Consider the following 20,180-nt stretch of genomic DNA (forward strand, 5'->3'; position numbering starts at 1 on the left):
GAGCCAAATCATGAGTGATCTCCCAGTCACAATTGCTACAAAGAGAATAAAGCACATAGCAATACAACTTACAAGAGATGTGAAGGACCTCCTCAAGGAGAACTACAAACTACTGCTCAAGGAAACGAGGACACAAGCAAATGGAAAACATTCCATGCTCATGGATAGAAAGAATCAATATCATGAAAATAGCCATACTGCCCAAAGTAATTTATACATTCAACACTATCCCCATCAAGCTACTGTTGACTTTCTTAACAGAATTAGAAAAAACTACTTTAAATTTCATATGAAACCAAAAAAGAGCCCACATAGCCAAGAAAATCTTAAGCAAAAAGAATAAAGCTGGAGGCATCATGCTACCTGATGTCAAACTATACTACAAGGCTACAGTAACCAAAACAGCATGGTACTGGAACCAAAACAGATATATAGACCAATGGAACAGAACAGAGGCCTCAGAAATAACACCACACATCTACAACCATCTGATCTTTGACCAACCTGAAAAAAACAAGCAATGGGGAAAGGATTCCCTATTTAATAAATGGTGTTGGGAAAACCGGGTAGCCATATGCAGAAAACTGAAACTGGACCCCTTCCTTACACCTTTTACAAAAATTAACTCAAGATGGACTAAAGACTTAAATGTAAGACCTAAAGCTATAAAACTCCTAGAAGAAAACCTAGGCAATACCATTCAGGACATAGGCATGGGCAAAGACTTCATGACTAAAACACCAAAAGCAATGGCAACAAAAGCCAAAATTCACAAATGGGATCTAATTAAACTAAAGAGCTTCTGCATAGCAAAAGAAACTACCATCAGAGTGAACAGGCAACCTACAGAATGGGAGAAAATTTTGTTATCTATCCATCTGACAAAGGGCTAATATCCAGAATCTCCAAAGAACTTAAATAAATTTACAAGGAAAAAAACATCTTATCAAAAAGTGGGTGAAGGATATGAACAGGCGCTTCTCAAAGAAGACATTTATGCAGCCAACAAACATACAAAAAAAAGTTCATTATCACTGGTCATTAGAGAAATGCAAATCAAAACCTCAATGAGATTCCATTTCACACCAGTTAGAATGGCAATCATTAAAAAGTCAGGCAACAATAGATGCTGGAGAGGATGTGGAGAAATAGGAATGCTTTTACACTGTTGGTGGGACTGTAAATTAGTCCAACTATTGTGGAAGACAGTGTGGCAATTCTTTAAGGATCTAGAACCAGAAATATCATTTGACCCAGCAATCCCATCACTGGGTATATACCCAAAGGATTATAAATCATTCTACTATAAAGACACATGCACACGTATGTTTATTGCAGCACTGTTCACAATACTGAACAGTGAATAGTGAATACTGACTTGGAACCAACCCAAATGCCCATCAATGAAAGACTGGATAAAGAAAATGTGCCACATATGCACCGTGGAATACTATGCAGCCATAAAAAAGATGAGGTCATGTTCTTTGCAGGGACATGGATGAAGCTGGAAACCATCATCCTCAGCAAACTAACACAAGAACAGAAAACCAAACACCACCATGTTCCCACTCATAAGTGGGAGTTGAACAATGAGAACACATGGACACAGGAAGGGTAACATCACACACTGGGTCCTGTTGGGGGGTGAGGGGCTAGGAGAGGGATAGCATTAGGAGAAATACCTAATGTAGATGATGGGCTGATGGGTGCAGCAAACCACCATGGCACATGTAAACAAACCTGCACATTCTGAACTTGTACCCTAGAACTTAAAATATAATAAAAAACTTCTGCAGCTGGCTCAAATAAATTCATTTTTTAAAAAGAGATAGGGTCTTGCTATGTTGCCCAGGCTGAAGTGCAGTGGCTATTCACAGGTACAATAATAGTGCTCTAAAGACTTGGACTCCTGGGCTCAAATGATTCTCCTGCCTCAAACTCCCAAGTAGCTGGGACTACGGGCACATACCACCAAGTACTGCTAAAATTGGTAAAGTTGATGTTGTGAATGTGAAATATCTAAGACTTTCTATAAGAAACGGTACTTACTGATGAAAAACAGATAATGGAGCTACTGGCCCAGGAAGAAGTTCAAATCCCCAGAACCAAAATGAGTGTAGAAGTGTATGGGCAGACTCGGGACAGAAAGAAGGAACTTCATTTCTTTTCCAAAAGTTAACCAAAGACCTTGGTGACAGAATCTGTGTTGTGGTGACAACATTGCCTCAGTCCTTTCTGGCTCCTGTGGCTCCTTTCATCTTGTTCTTAAATCGGGGAGCTCAGTATTTGCAGAAAGTGCAAGGCAGGCAAGGGCTTTGATCCACTGCCCCTGACACACGGACCAGGCACTCTTGATAGGATGGTCAACGTGTAACAAGACTGTGCTCAGAAAACGAATATCAGCTTTCCAAGGTAGCCGAAAATGTGAGGGTTTTTCAGAAACAATTTTAGCAGGTGTTTTCACAGCTTCCTAATCACCATCACTCCCTGTGAAAATTGAGTATTCACTGAGTGGCTAATGTCCCCTGATGAAAACATCGTGGCTTCAATTTTATTTGCTTCAGGTTTTCACTTAGAACTACTTTGATACAGCATAGAATCATCAGAGCATGAAAACCTGTTTTCTCTCTCCATATGACAGGTGTTGAGGTCTCATTTACAAAACTCTGTCATAAGGAACTTTTTGCAATCTCTTCTAAACAGTGAAATATGGAAGAACTGTATTAGTCTTTTTGAAATTGCAGTGTATGTTTAAGCCAGTTTTATTTTACTCTGAGGTGTACCCTTCAGAAAATACTTTTTTCCCTTTTTAGAAACAGGACCTTGCTTCACCCAGGCTGAAGTAAAGTGATGCAATCCTAGCTCACTGCAGCCTTGACCACCTGGGCTCCAGGGATCCTCCTGACTCAGCCTCTCGAGTAGCTAGGACTACAGGTGCAGGCCATCACATTTGGCTAATTATTATTATCTGTAGACATGGAGTCTTATTGCCCAGGCTGGTCTCAAACTCCTGGCCTCAAGTGAACCTCCTGCCTCGGCCTTCCAAAGTGCTGAGATTACAGACGTGAGCCACTGTGTCCAGACTCAGACCAGTGTTTTCCCAAATACTTCATCAAATGCTGCTCGTATGAGTGCACCATGAAGGTGGTGGTGTGTGCGGGAGGGATCTCTATAGTCAAATGCATTTGGGAACATTGCTGGCTACATTTGCCTTGCAGGTATTCACAGCATATGAAAGTATATTAAGAGTTCTGATAAGACTTATGGTAAATAAACTATTTACAATTACATAGCCCAGCGTTCCCCAAACTGATTTAAACATAGATGGTTTTTCCCTACTGGGTCACTTATGTGCACCCTACTGTAAATGTGAGAGTAGATATTTATCTGTTGTTAGTTCCTTAGTTGCTCTGTGGACTGCAGTAAGTTTTTGAAAAAAGCCATTACTTGCCAGCTGTCTTGGTTTGTGCTGCTATAACAAAATACCCGAGACTAAGTAACTTGTAAAGAACAGAAATTTGTTTTCATACAGTTATGAAGGCTGGGAGTCCAAGATCGAGGTGCTGGCAGATCGTGTGATGAAGGCTGCTCTCTGCTTCTGAGATGGTGCCTCGTTGCTGCATCTTCTGGAGGGGAGGAACACCAGGTCCCAACAGGGCAGCGGGTGGAAGGATAAGCAAGCTGGAGGTGCTGTGAAGCCTTCTTTATAAAGACTTTAATCTCATTCATGAGGGAGGAGCCCTCATGGCCTAATCGTCTCTTAAAGGCCCCACCTCTTACTCCTATCACATTGGCTATTAAATTTCAACACCTGAATTTGGGGAGGTGGGCACACTTAAACTATAGCACAAGCTGAGTCAAAAGCACTTAGTTTTAGAAGGTGTGAAAAGTGCACATGCTTTGCAATCCAAGTATGTGTGTTTGTGTGTGTGTGTGTGTCCAGTCAGTCTGACAAACTTCATCTTCTGCCAACACTTGAAAAAAGGGCTAGGCATGGTGTGTCAGGCACCATGCAAGGCTAAGAAGGGAGGATCACTGGAGTGTAGGAGTCTGAGACCAGCCTCGGCAACATAGTAAGACCCTGTCTCTACAAAAAAATTTTTAAATTAGCCAGCCGCCCATGGTATGCTTGGGTAGTCCCAGCTCCTAAGAGGCTGCGGCGGGAGGCTCATTTGAGCCCAGAAGTTTGAGGTAGCAGTGAGCTATTTCACGCCACTGCACTCCAGCCTGGGCAACAGAGTGAGATCTTGTCTCTAAAAAAAAGAAGCCAAAAAAAAAAAGAAAGAAAAAAAGGACCCAACTACGATGTGTGTTAACAGAGAAAGGGAAAATTCCATCCCTGAAGCAAATGTGTCTTTCTGACCTCTTCTCTGCAGTTTTTTTTAAAATTTCTATTTTCATGCTATTACTGGGATTCTCTGCAGTTTCACTGTCTTGTTTAGTTCATTCATTTATTCTTTCACTGATTTATTCATTTATTCAACACGTACTTATGAACAGCTACTACGTGTCAGGCACTGTTCTGAGTGCTTGGAATATAGCAAATGAAAAAAACAAAGGCCGCTGCCTTTATGAAACTGGCATTCTTTGAGAGGCAGGTGCTAGAAATAAACAATTCTTCATCATCTGGGTTATCATCACAGCCTCCTTAACTAGTCTTGGCTCTAGTTTCTCTCCTTTCTAATCCATCTTCTACACAGCTGCCAAGAGTGATTTAAAACTCAGATAACATTAAACACTTCCTTTCCTTAAAAACATGAAATAATTTTCTCCAGCGCTTGGGAATTTGTATCCATTCAGATTTCTCAGGATTGCAGAATAGTGGTCTTCCTAATCTGACCATAATACCTTCTTTAACCTTTTCTCATTGTTAAACCAAACACTGCAAGGCTTATTGTAAATGCTTCCTTCTATGGAGAACATATCTAATCCCTTCAAGTCAAAATTAAACACTCAGCACAATGTAGATAATAGCTTCATTGAATTTCACTTCTTCTTTTCTATATCAAATTTACTGGCTCTTCCTCATTTGTAAGCTCTTGGAGGAGAAGAGTTGTATCTTATTTATCTCTGTTAATTCTTAATGGCCAGCACTGTGCTTTGAATGTAGGAGATCCACAAAAGAAATGGATGTTGAATAAGTAAGTGAATTGTTGATTGAATACATGAATTAAAGAGTTCCATTATAAGACTGAAGATATATAAAGTCATATTGGGTGAGAGGCAAGCACTTCTTTAAATTTCCAACGAGCAACTTAATTTCCAGAACTGCCTTAAGACCCTCCTATTCTGGGATTTATGTTAAGATATTTAAGTGTAAGGTCAGACAAAGAAATGCTTTTCACGACATTTCTTTTTAATACTTAGAGGTAGAAGGACGAGAGCTCACAGTTACATTATTTCATTTTATAATATTGCCTCATGAGGTCAATCCTCCATTTCAGCGACCAGATGGAAACCCACCAAAGAAATAAATCAAAAGGAATCAAGTGGACCGTAGAAAGGAGTGTTTCAATAAGTATATTTGATAATCTGTTGACACTAGAGGCATAATTTGCCCCCTTGAAGATGTGCAGTGCAGAACAGCTGGGCTTGTCAGGGGAATCAAGCCAAGGTAAAGGTCAGAGAGCGGTGGTGGGATTCGAACCTATGAAATGAACTCTAATGGGCACTCTGACATGTGCACATAGGGGGAAGAAAAAAGGAGATACTGCTAGAGATTGATTACTACAACTGCTAATGTGAATAAGGCTCTCCAGTCCCGACATTTACCACAGAATGGACTCATGGCCTGGGAAATTTTTAAATGCTGCATTTCAATTCTGTTGGTACGATGACGCAATGGGTCTAACCATTGAAAGAACTGAAAGGCTCAGTTTGTCAAATTTCTGAATGAGCCAAATAAACAGCAGGCAAAAGCATCCTTGCTACATACCTTAGTTCTATTCTTAAATGATAAACTTTCTCAGTTTTTTCATTTTTCTTTTTAATAAAGACAGGGTCTTGCTGTGTTGCCCAGGCTGATCTTGAATTCCTGGCCTCAAGTGATCCTCCTACTCTGGACACCCAAAGTGCTGGGATTTCAGGCATGAGCCCCGTGCCTGGACTTTGTTATTATTCTTTTTGTTTTTTGTAGTCAAACTTTCCTGTGGACAACCTGAAAGCAGGGGCAGTGGTTACTAATCAAACTGCTTCCAATAATAAACTCGTGGGATTATTGTGTCAATTAGGTAACTGATATAATTATGTCTCAAATTATAAATTGGAATTCAGTCACAAAGAATTAGAGAATTCACCTGACACTTATGCACCGCTTAACTGATGGCTTAAATAATATGTTTGGCACCTTACCACGTGCCCAATCCTGGCTCAGTGTGAACAAAGGTCATTATGATGTGGTCTCTGTTTTTCTGGTCTCCCATACAATCTAAAGACCATGCTCACCTCCTTTAGAAAACATTTTCTGAGCCAGACGTGGTGGCTCACGCCTGTAATCCCAGCACTTTGGGAGGCCAAGGCAGGCAGATCACGAGGTCAACAGATCGAGACCATCCTGGCCAACATGGTGAAACCCTGTCTCTACTAAAAATACAAAAATTAGCTGGGCGTGGTGGCATGTGCCTGTAGTCCCAGCTACTCGGGAGGCTGAGGCAGGAGAATCGCTTGAACCCAGGAGATGGAGGTTGAAGTGAGCTGAGATTGTGCCACCGCACTCCAGCCTGGCAACAGAGTGAGACTCCGTCTCAAAAAAAAAAAAAAAAAAAAAAGAGAAAACATTTTCTATCCTTCATGGCAGACATTATTATTCACTGTAACTTTAAAGTACAATTTGACCTGTTTATTTGTATGTTGAGGTTTCCTAGCTGTTTCATATGTGTCTTGTCTCTTTGCTTCACAGTTAACCCCTTATTCATCCCCATTAGAGACTCGCACTATGTCTCATTTGCTTTGGAACCTCTTTAGCATTCTGGACAGTGCAATGCACCAAGCAAATGCTTAGTAATATTTGCTGAAAGAATGACTGCTTGCTCATTAAATTTGCTGATGTAATCAAAAATGTAAAATTCCATAGTTTTCCTGTCTAGTAGAGAAAGAAGGCAGAATCAAAAATTATGTAAACATCCTTGGACTTTTAGTTGAAAAGTAAAACTGACCCATCTTGACGAAATTCTGCAACCAGGTGACTCTCCACATATCCATCTCTCCTGAAAAGAAAATCTAAGTAGATAACAAATAAATTACATTTTCTTTATTTTGGCTTGAATTTTCCTAGCATAAATGTGCATGATATAGTCAATTTTATTATAAGAAACTCTCACCATTCACATAGATAGGCTCTAGATATTTCATGAAAAAAATTAGTAAGATTTGTATATATAGGACTAATAAAAATCCATTTGAGTGCTGCAAGTAATGGGAAATCCATTGCAAAATTGATTAAAAAATAAAGAAAAATTATGTCCCATAATAAGATCTTCTGAGGCAGGAGGAATCCAGGGTTGCTTTCTTCAGTAGCTCAATGATGTCTTCGGAATCACAGGCTTTTCCATCTGTATGCACTGCATCCTCCCCTTACCTCAGGCAAGTTCCCTTTGAGGTCCCAAGGAGGCTGTCACGGTTTCAGTTATCATAGGCAGATACAATGATGTTCAAGAGGGTGTGTGTATGTTTAATCAGCGGGGAAGCCCTTCCTAGAAAACCTCAGATAAATTCCTCTCTCATTTTATTCACCAGGATTGAGTCATTCGTCTCTTCCTAAAACCAAGCGCTGGCAAGGGAACTGGAATTTCGATGACTAGCTTAGATGATTCAGAATTTAATCCTGAGTCATGTGAGGTCAGGGTAGACACCCAAATAAAATGGAGGCTCTCTGGAAAGGGAGAAGAGTGTGCTGGCCTCTGGGTAGTCAGCTACAAAGCAAAAAGGAAAACATTCCTCAGAGAAAACACACACACACAAACACACAGATACAATGCAACTTTTTACTGCTGCTGTGCAATTTAAGACCACATGAAATTATTTGAAGTTACTTCTCTTCTCCTCTTTGGTCTTTGTTGCTAGCTAAATCATCATTAGTTTGGTGTTTGTACTATCATACTTGTGAATATGGCTTTTTTTTTTTTTTTTTTTTTTGAGATGAAGCTTCGCTCTTGTTGCCCAGGCTGGAGTCCAATGGCACAATCTCAGCTCACTGCAACCTCTGCCTCCTGGGCTCCAGCGATTCTCCTGCCCCAGCCTCCGAAGTAGCTGGGATTACAGGCATGCGCCACCACACCCAGCTAATTTTGTAATTTTAATAGAGATAGGGTTTCACTGTGTTGGTCAGGCTGGTCTCAAACTCCTGACCTCAGGTGATCTGCCCGCCTCAAAAGTGGTGGGATTACAGGTGTGAGCTACCGTGCCCAGCCAAGGATATGGGTTTATACTAAAGCAATGCAAAGAAATGGAGGCAAGCCAGGGGCTCAGTCAGAAACTATCCTCACAAAAGGCAAGGGAGAAGGCAATTATTGGTGTTCTTCCATATTCAAGCTCTTTAGTTGTTGTTGTTATTGTTTAGAGACAGGGTCTCACTCTGTTGCCCTGGCTGGAGTGCAGTGGCACAATCCTGACTCACTGCAACCTTGAACTCCTGGGCCCAAATAATTCTCCCACCTCAGCCTCCTAAGTAGCTGTGATTACAGGCATGGGCCTCAACACTTGGCTAATTTTTTAATTTTTTTGGTAGATATGAGGGTCTTACTATGTTGCCCAGGCTGGTGTCAAACCCCTGGCCTCAAGTGATCCTCCCAGATCGGCCTCCCAAAGTGCTGGGATTACTGACATGAGCCACTGTGCCTGGCCTCCATAATCAAACTCTTTGATCTAGAGCAGAGGTCAGCATATCTTTTTTTTTAAAGGCCAGATAGTAAATGTTTTAGGCTTGCAGGTCGTACATACAATCTCTGTCACAACTCCTCAACCCTGTCACTGCAGTAGACAATAAGTAAACCAGTAAGTGTGGCTGTGCTGTAATAAAACAGAATTTATGGGCACTGAAATTAGAATTTTATATAGTTTTTATGGGTTGGTAAATATTTTTCTTTTAATTTTTTTCAACCACTTACAAAGTGAAAGCCCACTTTTAGCTGTATAAAAAAAGGTGGCAAGCCAGATTTGGCACATGAGCCATGGTTTACTAAATCCTGATCTACAGTGGTTTTCATATTTGTCTTTTATCTTACACCTCCTTCTTGCATATTTTAGATATGAATGAAGCTTTTCTATTTATTAGACTTAATTAATTGATTACATAACTGCAAAAATAAGTATTTCATTTAAATGGACTATTTTGTAGATTCATAAAAGAACGTACTTTTTATTTGTACAATAACAGGTCCCAATGGAGAGTCTTGCTTGACTCTACATTGCCAGTGTCAATTTGGCCCCATATCATTTCTGCCTTTGTGTTAATTGGTTTTCTTATTATTAGAGTTGTATAAATGACCAGTGAGAAGATGTGAATATAAAATAGATTTGCCAGAGCAATAAAAAATAGAAAAGTAGGGAAGACACTAAATTATACAGACAGATTGGAAATAACATTAGGTAAGAATCACGCCGGTTTTACCCACATTGGAAAGAGCTGAGAGGTATGCATTGCTCTTTTATTGCTCTGAGTAATGATGGTAATTATGATGTAATCCACAGTGCACAACCAACATTGGACTGGGTGGAAATAGTGCTCTCAATCCTCCACTGTATAATAATATGGGTTGTAAAACGTATGTACCATTGAGGCCAGGCGTGGTGGCTCATGACTACTTTGGAAGGCCAAGACAGGAGGATCACTTGAGTCCAGGAGTTCAGGACCAGCCTGAGAAACACAGTGAGACCCTGTCTCTGCAAAAAAATTTTAAAAATTAACTGTGCATGGTGGCACACACCTGTAGTCCCAGCTACTTGAGGGGCTGAGGCTGGAGGATTGCTTGAGCCCAGGAGGTCAGGAGGTTGAGGCTGCAGTGAGCCAAGATCGTGCCACTGCACTCTAGCTGGGAGACAGAGTGAGACCCTATCTCAAAAAAAACAAAAAACAAAAAAAACAAAAAAAAAAAACAACAAAAAAAAACCATTGACTTAATAGTAGCTTTGCTTCAAAAAGAGAAAAGAAATTTACCACTTTAAATGTAGGCATTGATAGCAAAGAGTATCACAATTATAGACAAGTTAAATGTGATTTATGAAAATGACACATTTAGCCTGGATGAAATGTGGCAATTCCCTAGATAAACAGTACATTAGGAAGGGCTTGTCTATTTCTAGATGGCAGTAAGTGACTTCAATTTAGGCCAGGGCAATTTAGATCAGTAAGTGGTATTTCTCAACCTTGTAAATATATAATAAAGAGAAAATACCTAAAAGTATGCTGTAAGAAAAACATGTAAACCTGCTATCTGGATTATTGAGAAATATTTAATTGTGTAAAGCAAGTAAGCTGTAATCAACACATAGATAATCTTTACATTTTTTGGTACCTCTTTGTAAAACCTTTGCCCTTCTCTACTTAAGACACCCAGGGAACTGGCTGTGCTTCCTGATCGTTGAGAAGACTGAAATAAAGTGACTCCTTATTCATTCCAGAAATGGATTTCACTATGCTGCAGGACTTAGCTTGTAAAATGGATTTATAAACAGGTGAAATATTAGGTGAGTAAAGCCACATGACAGTAAAGATTTACAAATTAAATTTCTTTACCTGAATATTCTTACTTTGAGGATTTATTTTTCCATCCCTGTAAATAAACATTTTTTTTTAGAACCTACTTGGTATAACAGAAAGAGCACTTGAACAGGGAAAAATGGCAATTAAGATTTTGGTTTTGACCTTGCTGCCACTGGCATAGAGAACTTGGGAAAGTCATTTCATCTTCCTTGGTTAACTTCAATTTCTTTCTTTTTTTTTTTTAAACCAGCTTTATTGAGTTGTAATTGACATACAGTAAATTACACATATTTGAAGCATACATCTGTACATTTTTACATATATGTACACACGTGAACAGGGTTGTCAGATTTAAAGTACAAAATGCCCAGTTAAATTTGGATTTCAGATAAACAATGAATAATTTTTAGTATAAGTATGTCCCAAACATTTGCATGGTACATATTCATACTAAAAAAATTTATTCATCTGAAATTCAAATTTAACTGGCCACTCTATGTTTTTATTTGCGAAATCAAACAGCTCTATCCATGGATTCTCACTACGGTTAGGATCAAGAACTTATCTGTCATTTTTCCCATACCCAGGCAATCACTTTTCTGCTTTCTGTTACTATAGATTAGTTTGCGATTTCTAGAATTTGATCTAAATGACATCGAATCATACAGTATGCACTCTCTTTTGTCTGGCTTCTTCTTCTTTTTTTTTTTTTTTTTTTTGAGAGGGAGTCTTGCTCTGTTGCCCAGGCTGGAGTGCAGTGGCGCAATCTCCGCTCACTGCAACCTCTGCCTCCTGGATTCAAGTATTCTCCTGCCTCAGCCTCCCTAGTAGTTGAGATTACAGGCACACGCCACCATGCCTGGCTAGTTTTTGTATTTTTAGTAGAGATAGGGTTTCACCATGTTGGCCAAGCTGGTCTCAAACTCCTGACCTCAAGTGATCCACCCAACTCAAAGTGCTGGGACTACAGGTGTGAGCCACCGTGCCTGGCTTATCTGGCTCCCTACACTAAGCATAATTATTTTGAGATCATCCGAATTATAACATGTAACAATAGTTTATTCCTTTTTATTGCTGAGTAATATTCTATTGTACAGATATGTAACATTTACCTGTTGATGGACTTTGGGGTTCTTTTCAATTTGGGGCTGTATAAAGCTGCTATGAACATTTGTATATAAATCTTTTTACGGACATTTCTTTTCATTCATCTTGGGTAAAAAAACTAGAAGTGGAATGGCTGGATCATATGGTAGATGTATTAATTTGTAAAGGAACTTCCAAATTGCTTCAACAGTAGTTGTGTCATTTTTACATTCCCACTAGCAGTGTATGAGAGTTCTATTTTCTCCACATCTTTGCCAACACTTGGTCTTCTTAATTGGTACATTCTAATAGGTATGCAGTGATATCTCATTGCAGTTTTCATTTGCAATCTCTAATGACTAATCATATAGAGGATCTTTTGCTTATTTGCTATCCATATATTTTCTTTAGTGAAGTGTTCAAATCTTTTGCCCATTTCTTAATTGCCTCGTCTTCTTATTGAGAGAGTTGAGCTTTTTAAAAAATTTTATTTTGGGTTTGGGGGTACATGTTCAACTTTGTTATATAGGTAAACTCATGTCATGGGGGTTTGTTGTACAGATTATCTTGTCACCCAGGTACTAAGCCTAGTACCCAATAGTTACTTTTTCTGCTCCTCTCCCTCCTCCCATCCTCTACCCTCAAGTAGAGAGTATTGTCCTCTTCTTTGTGTCTGTGAGTTGTCATCATTTAGCTCCCACTTATAAGTGAGAAGATGCAGTATTTGGTTTTCTATTCCTGCATTAGTTTGCTAAGGCTAATGGCCTCCAGTTCCATCCATGTTCCCACAAAAGACATGACCTCACTCTTTCTTATGGCTGCATAGTATTCAATGTTGTATATGTACCATGTTTTCTTTATTCAATCTATCATTAATGAGCATTTAGGTTGATTCAATGTCTTTGCTATTGTGAGTAGTGCTGCAATGAACATTTGTGTGCACGTGTCTTTATAATATACTAATTTATATTCCACTGGTTTTATACTCAGTAATGGGATTGCTGCATCAAATGGCAGTTCTGTTTTTAGCTCTTTGAGGAAGTGCCACCCTGCTTTCCACAATGGTTGAACTAATTTACACTCCAACAAGTGTTCCCTTTGCTCTGCAAACTTGCCAGCATCTGTTATTTTTTGACTTTTTAATAATAGCCATTCTGACTGGTGTTTTTGTGGTTTTGATTTGCATTTCTCTAATGATCAGTGATACTGAGCTTTTTTTCATATGCTTCTTGGTCACATGTATGTCTTCTTTAGAAAAGTATCCTTATCACTTGCCCACTTTTTAATGGGGTTGTTTGTTTTTTTCTTGTAAATTTGTTTCTGTTCCTTATAGATGCTGGATATTAGACCAAAGGTATTTTATATGCTCTGAATACAAGTCCTTTATCAGATATGTACCTTGCAAATATTTTCTTCTAATCTGTGCTCATAGTTTCATTTTTTAAAGTGTCTTGTGAAGTTTTTAATTTTGATAAAGTTTACTTTATTAATTTATTCTTTAATGGATCATACCATAGGTGTTATATCTACAAATTATTTTGTTAAAAAAATTATTTTTTGTAGAAATAGGATCTCATTATGTTGCCCAGGTCGGTCTCAACTCCTGGCCTCAAGCATGAGCTACTGTGCCCAGCCTAAATAATCTTTGTCTAATCTAAGATCACAAAGTTTTTCTCCTATGTTTTCTTTTAGAAGTTTTATAGTTTTAGGTTTATACATATAGGTCCATGTCCCATTTCAAGTCCACTTTTGTATATAAGAAGAGATATGAAGTTCAATTGTTTTTGTATATGGATATCCAGTCATTTTGGCACCATTTGTAAAAGACTATCGCTTTTCACTAAATTGCTTTTGCATCTTTGTTTTAATGATACATATCACTAAACACACACACACACACACACACACACACACACACATACACACACACACGCAGTGTTGTTAACTGGGTCCCTATGTGAAATATATTTCTTACTGTGGACTGCAGTCAGAAAAGTTTGAAAGGCAGTGCTATGATGGCTACCTGAATTACTTTTTTCTCTCTCTCTGGTCTCCTAATCATTCTTGTCTATCACTTCCATATATTCAGTCCTTCCTGCTTCTTCAATTTCCACTGTTCCTCTAAAACGTCATTTTCTGTGGAAGCACATTTATGATCACCTCAGGAAACCATTGTTTTTGCCGTTCCTTTCATTTTTTCCTCCCCTCTGTGCTATACAGGGAAATGATAAAACATTTTATTTCTCCCTGCCAAGTTTATACCACTTTCTGTGTAATTCACCCTGTGACCTTTCATTCAATGTTTCTTGTGGTTCACAATTGGTTTACAGCACATCATTTCCTTTTTCATTTGTTTTGCTTTATTGGGAGACAGCATGATGTGTAGAAAAGAGAATGGGCCATAGTCCAGCTGAACCCTATTTCATAACAGGCTCATAACCTTTTTCAAAATACCATCTCTCAGGCTCAGTTTCTTTATCTGAAAAATAAAACCACATCTAACAACCTCATATATTTTTTGTAAGAATTAAGTAAGGTATTGTATGTAGCATATGTGAGGCATGTCTAGTCCTATACCGGCCACATAATAGATGCCTGATGATAGCTATTATCACCCATACTATGTACCTTCTAACCACTTCTGTTATTTCCATCACCTTCCCTCATGTCTGTATCTTCTACTATGCTAATGCTATTGTAGGCTGTACAGTACGGTGCCTCAGATAATTAAATTCAATGACCTGAACTACCCTTGTGAGAAATGTTTAATGATTTTACACAGGAAGTGTCATGGTGCCAAAGAGATGAAAGAGATCAGATTTCATTTCACTCTAAAAAAGAAAGACATTTTTTATTCCACAAAAGAGGGCTTAAAATCTCCTTCCAATTATCAAGGGAGACAGCAAAATACTCCTCTTTAAAGAGAACACAGCTACTAGAAATGCTAACCATTCAGCTAACAGGGTCAGAATGGTAGCTCAAACTACCATTCCCCAGGACTTAAAAGGCAAAAATAAGAATGCTCTGTGAATGCTGATGGGGACAAGAACATTCTAACCTAGACCAGATAAGAAAATGTTGGACACAGAAAAGGAACTTAGACTGATTCACAGACTTTTGACGAGTCGTCACCAGCTGAGTCCATTTTGGGTTTTTTTGTTGTTGTTTTGTTTTATTTTTTGAGTTGGGGTCTCGCTGTTACCCAGGCTGCAGCACAGTGGCGCAATCTTGGATCACTGCAACCTCTACCTCCCGGGCTCAAGTGATCCTTCCACCTCTGCCTCCCAAGTAGGTGGGACCACAGCTGTGTGCCAACACACCCGGCTAATTTTTTATTGTATTTTTGGTAGAGACAGGGTTTTGCCATGTTGCCCAGGCCAAGCTGAGTCCATTTTGAAGAGGAACTAGAGATTGTCTGAAGCTACTCTGTGTTCTTTCTTTTTTTTTTTTTTTTTTTTTTTGAGATGGATTCTCACTCTGTTGCCCAGGCTGGAGTGCAGTGGTGCAATCTCAGCTCACTACAACCTCCGCCTCCCAGGTTCAAGCAATTCTCCTTTGTCAGCCTCCTGAGTAGCTGTGATTACAGGCCCATGCCACCATGCCCTACTAATTTTTGTATTTTTAGTAGAGACGGGGTTTTGCCATGTTGGCCAGGCTTGTCTCGAACTCCTGACTTCAGGTAATCCGCCTGCCTTGGCCTCCCAAAGTGCTGGGATTACAGGCATGATGTATTCATTAGTTTTTTGTTAAATGTTAAAATAATCAAGAGCCACTCTATGAGTTCCTAGATTCCTAGCCTGGGTAGACTCTACCTGATTATAAATAATAATGGGAATTCTGGCATCTAACATGGTTGTTCTATTTTTGCACTGGGTCACAATTTCAATAAATTTACTCACTTTTATTAATACACAGTAAGTGTCAAGCTGTTTTTTTACCATAATTAATTCATTATTATTCATCCTATTAATTATATGACCTGGTATTAAAACTACCAGGTCAAGAGTGGTTTTGTTTTTTTTTTTTTTTTTTTGAGATGGAGTTTTGTTCTTGTTGCCCAGGCTGTTTAATTAATACCTCCTTCCAGAAACTTAGTTTTAAAAAACCATTGGCCAGACACGGTGGCTCACGCCTGTAATCCCAGCACTTTGGGAGGCCGAGGCGAGCGGATCACAAGGTCAGGAGTTCAAGATCAGCCTGACCAACATGGTGAAACCCCATCTTTACTAAAAATACAAAAATTAGCCGGGCATGGTGGCACAAGCCTGTAATCCCAGCTGCTCAAGAGGCTGAGGCAGGAGAATCCCTTGAACCCAGGAGGCGGAGGTTGCAGTGAGCCGAGATCGTGCCATTACACTCCAGCCTGGGTGACAGACTGAGACTCTGTCTCAAAAAAAAAAAAAAAAAAAAAAAAAATCAACCAGCCTGGCCAACATGGTGAAACCCCATCTCTACTAAAAATATAAAAATTAGCCGGGCGTGGTGGTGGGCGTCTGTAATCCCAGCTACTCAGGAGGCTGGGGCAGGATAATTGCTTAACCCTGGGAGGCAGAAGTTGCAGTGAGCCGAGATCACGCCATTGCACTGCAGCCTGGGCAACAAGAGCGAAACTCCATCTCAAAACAAAACAATAACAACAACAACAAAAAACCATCAACTAGGGTGTTTGGATATATGGGTGTTCCAAGATAATATTAATCTGAGTTTTAACAAGTCTACAGCTATACTTTCCGATGGAGCAGCCACTAGCCACATGTGTTATTGTGGCTAGCCCAAACTGAGAAGTGCTATAAGTCAAAAGTACACACCCAGATTTCATGTACTTAGTAGAAAAGAAAAAATGTAAACATTTTGTTAATAACTTTCAATATTGATTTCATATTGAAATAACTTTGGATTTATTGGATTAAACAAAATATATTATTATTTTTACCTGTTTTAATTTTTTTTTTAAGAGAGAGTTTCACTCTGTTGCCCAGGCTGGAGGGCAGTGGTGCAATCTCTGCTCACTGTAACCTCCATTTCCCGGGTTCGAGTGATTCTCTTGCCTTAGTCTCCCGAGTAGCTGGGACTGTGGGTGTGCACCACCACGCCCAGCTGATTTTTGTATTTTTAGTAGAGACAGAGTTTCGCCATGTTGGCCAGGCTGGTCTTGAACTTCTGACTTCAAGTGATCCACCTGCCTTGGCCTCCCAAAGGCTGGGATTACAGGCGTGAGCCACCGCACCTGACCTTCTTTTAATTTTTTAATGTGGCTGCTAGAAAATGTTCAATTATGTATGTGGCTCGAATTATGTTTCTGTTGAACGGTGTTGGTCTGAAGTTTAGAAACTTGTGAAATTCTACAATACTTAAAGCTAGTGGATAATTATAATTGTGGCTCATTAAGATTTGGAAAGCTTGTTGCAATATTTGTTAGAGAGGGAGAGGTTTTTAGTGTACATAACTGGCTGAAGAGTCAGACAGAAGCAGTATAGAAGGGTCATTCAGAAGTCCAAAGTGAAACCATTTTAAGCAACCATGTTTACTCAAGATGAAAAGCTAGTGGCTTTAACCTGTGGGAAAATGTACCACACCCTGCCAATGCAATGTAAAGTTCATCTTGTTACTCATCCCTGAAACCTGCCCCCAGCTTTCTATAGCTAATTGCTCACAGTTGGATCCCTTTTAAAGTGAGATTACACTCCCTACAGGATATGTTGTACATGCTGACAGCCAAGTTTCCAAGGTTTTCATTCAACCTAATACTCATTTTTGGTCATATTACGGCTTTGAACAAAATGCTGAACATGAAAAAGCTGAATTGAAGATGATACTAAGTGGTGACAGATAGAAATCCCCAGGATGCATCCTGGTTGTATCAAAGAGATACAAAAGAAACTTAAAGACAGAGGTTTTAAAGTCAGAGCAATCATAGATTGCCAATAGCTTACTAATAATATATAAATTTAAAACATGTCAGACACAGGTAGGACAACCTCAGGGAAGCATAGAAATCAGGGAGTCAAATTGGCAAGCATTGATAATGTCCACCCACCACAAACGAGGGCTGAAGTTCCTCCCTTTGAGAGGCAAAGCTCAAAAGAGAAGGGTTAGGATTGGTCAAGTTATTACAGTTTCACACCATTAAGCCAATGTTTAACATTGTTTTCCCTAGAATGCCAGTGTTGTTCTAATATTGTTCTGTGAAAGTTTTGATGCCGGCAGTATTTTCTTCTAAAATGTATTTAAAATATATTTAAGAATATGGTAATTAGGAGGCCAGAGATCTAGTGACTGAAGCAGCATATGGCCAAGCCGTGTGGGGTGCACCTGAGAGGGGAGGCCTGCAAACAGGTGGAGATTTCCGGCAGAATCTTTTCCAGGAGACTGAGGAATTCCTCTACAGATTCTTGCCACAGAAAATCATATACCTGAATTAGCTCTCGCAAGAGTGCTCCCTCAGTGTGGCTGACCTGACTTCACTCCGGGCCCCACTGGACATCTCATCCCAGGCCCTCCACCCAAGGATGATGAGATGGAAACAGATAAGCAGGAGATGAAAGAAGTCCCTAAGTGTGGATTTCTCCCTGGGAATGAGAAGGTCCTGTTCCTGCTTGTCCTGGTTAAACCAGAAGTCTGGAGTCTCAAAGAGAAATGCATTCTGGTGATCACATGGATCCAGCACCTGATCCTCAAGATTGAAGTTGGAAATGATTTTGGAGTAGCAATCCAGGAGAAGGTGCTGGAGAGGGTGAATGCCATCAAGAGCAAAGTGGAAGCTTTCCAGACAACCATTTCCAAGTACTTCTCAGAATGTCAGGATGCTGTGGCCAAGGCCTCTAAGGAGACTCATGTAATGGACTACCAGGTCTTGGTGCACCAGTGAGATGAGGCAGCCTATGGGGAGCTCAGGGCCATGGTGCTGGACTTCAGAGCCTTCTACGCTGAGGTTTATCACATCAGCAGCAGCAACCCGGAGAAAATTGTCAACCCAAAGGGTGAAGAGAAGCCATCTATGCACTGAACCCAGGACTAGAAGGAAAATAAATGACCTATATGTTGTGTGGGGAAAAAAAAGAATATGGTAATTACATAATAACAATGTAGTTATCAGCAAAGTGTCTTTAAGAAATGGTATATTTCACCTGACACAATGGCATGCGCCTGTAGTCCCAGCTACTTGGGAGGCTGGGGTGGGAGGATTTCTTGAGGCTGGGGTGGGAGGATTTCTTGAGACTAGGAGCTCAAGTCCAGCCTGGGCAACATACTGAGAACTGTCTCTAAAATAAATAAGTAGATACAGTACAAAATTTTTAAAAAGAAATCATACATGTGAGGTTTCCAGGACATTACCTATGAGATCATCTGATACATGCCAGCCTCTTTCATATACATATCGATACCTCAGTTTCATATACCTGTTACTGTGACTCAGATTTTATCTGTAAGGTGGGGGATAACATATCTACATCACAGACTTTTGTAAGAATTGAGATAATTCGGTCAGGCATGGTGGCTCATGCCTGTAATCCCAGCACTTTGGGAGGCCAAGGCGGGTGGATCACCTGAGGTCAGGGGTTTGAGACCAGCCTGACCAATATGGTGAAACCTCAACTCTACTAAAAATGCAAAAATTGGTCACGTGTGGTGGCACAGCCTATAATCCTAGCAACTCAGGAGGCTAAGGCAGGAGAATCGCTTGAACCCGGGAGGCAGAGGTTGCAGTGAACCAAGATCGTGCCACTGCACTCCAGCCTGGGCGACAGAACAAGACTCCGTCTCAAAAGAAAAAAAAAATTGAGATAACTCATGTAAAGAATTATGACAGTGCCCATTTTAAGCAGCTGGTAAATGTTAGATGATGATGAACTAGTGTTGTACATATATTTAATGATCATTATGTTCATTTTCATGTTATAATTTTAATACACATTTATAAAGTGGATCAGATGTTCACTATTCTTAATTAGTAAATAAAACAATATTGCATTGTCTTTTTAATCCAAGAATACACTTCATTTCATGAATTCCATTCCTGTTAAGCTCTTTTAACACATTATAATTGAAAAAAATATTGCTGTGGTTATGTAGCCAGGACTCAAGAAGCATTAAGTAAAACCATGAATGAAGTGCATTTGAGAAACATTGCATTAGACATTCGATCATCCAATATTTTCATTCTGCTTTGAGTCTATAGCAGTGGTTTACTGGGCTCTCAAGAGAAAAAGCTATGGTTTTAGCATTTACCAGTATCTATGGTATAAACATTTCCAACATGGTCAATGTCAGACTATTGTGTGATGTCACTGAATGCAAAGTTGGAAAGAGATGCTAATAATTGGTTCTCTCAAGAAGGTACAAACAGGCTCCCACACACCACTCACATAAATACTTATAGCATGGCTTCTCATAC

The 20,180-nt window shown here is 39.6% G+C and overlaps 1 protein-coding gene, 1 long non-coding RNA gene and 1 pseudogene across 3 annotated transcripts in view; 2 read left to right on the top strand and 1 right to left on the bottom strand.

Moving 5' to 3' along the window:
• Positions 1-20,180, bottom strand: part of SPMIP2 (sperm microtubule inner protein 2) — a 143,968-nt gene that overhangs the window by 97,886 nt on the left and 25,902 nt on the right. The gene's annotated exons all lie outside the window — the stretch shown is intronic.
• The window catches only part of LOC134736513 (uncharacterized), a 56,566-nt gene continuing 47,051 nt past the window's right edge, over positions 10,666-20,180 (top strand). The window contains exon 1 of the long non-coding RNA XR_010120586.1: positions 10,666-10,683. This is a non-coding gene — a long non-coding RNA (uncharacterized lncRNA). The remainder of the gene's footprint in view (positions 10,684-20,180) is intronic.
• On the top strand, positions 18,003-18,823 carry LOC129481186 (proteasome activator complex subunit 2-like; annotated as a pseudogene).

Source organism: Symphalangus syndactylus, chromosome 4 (assembly GCF_028878055.3).
Source record: "Symphalangus syndactylus isolate Jambi chromosome 4, NHGRI_mSymSyn1-v2.1_pri, whole genome shotgun sequence".
Lineage (NCBI taxonomy): Eukaryota > Metazoa > Chordata > Mammalia > Primates > Hylobatidae > Symphalangus > Symphalangus syndactylus.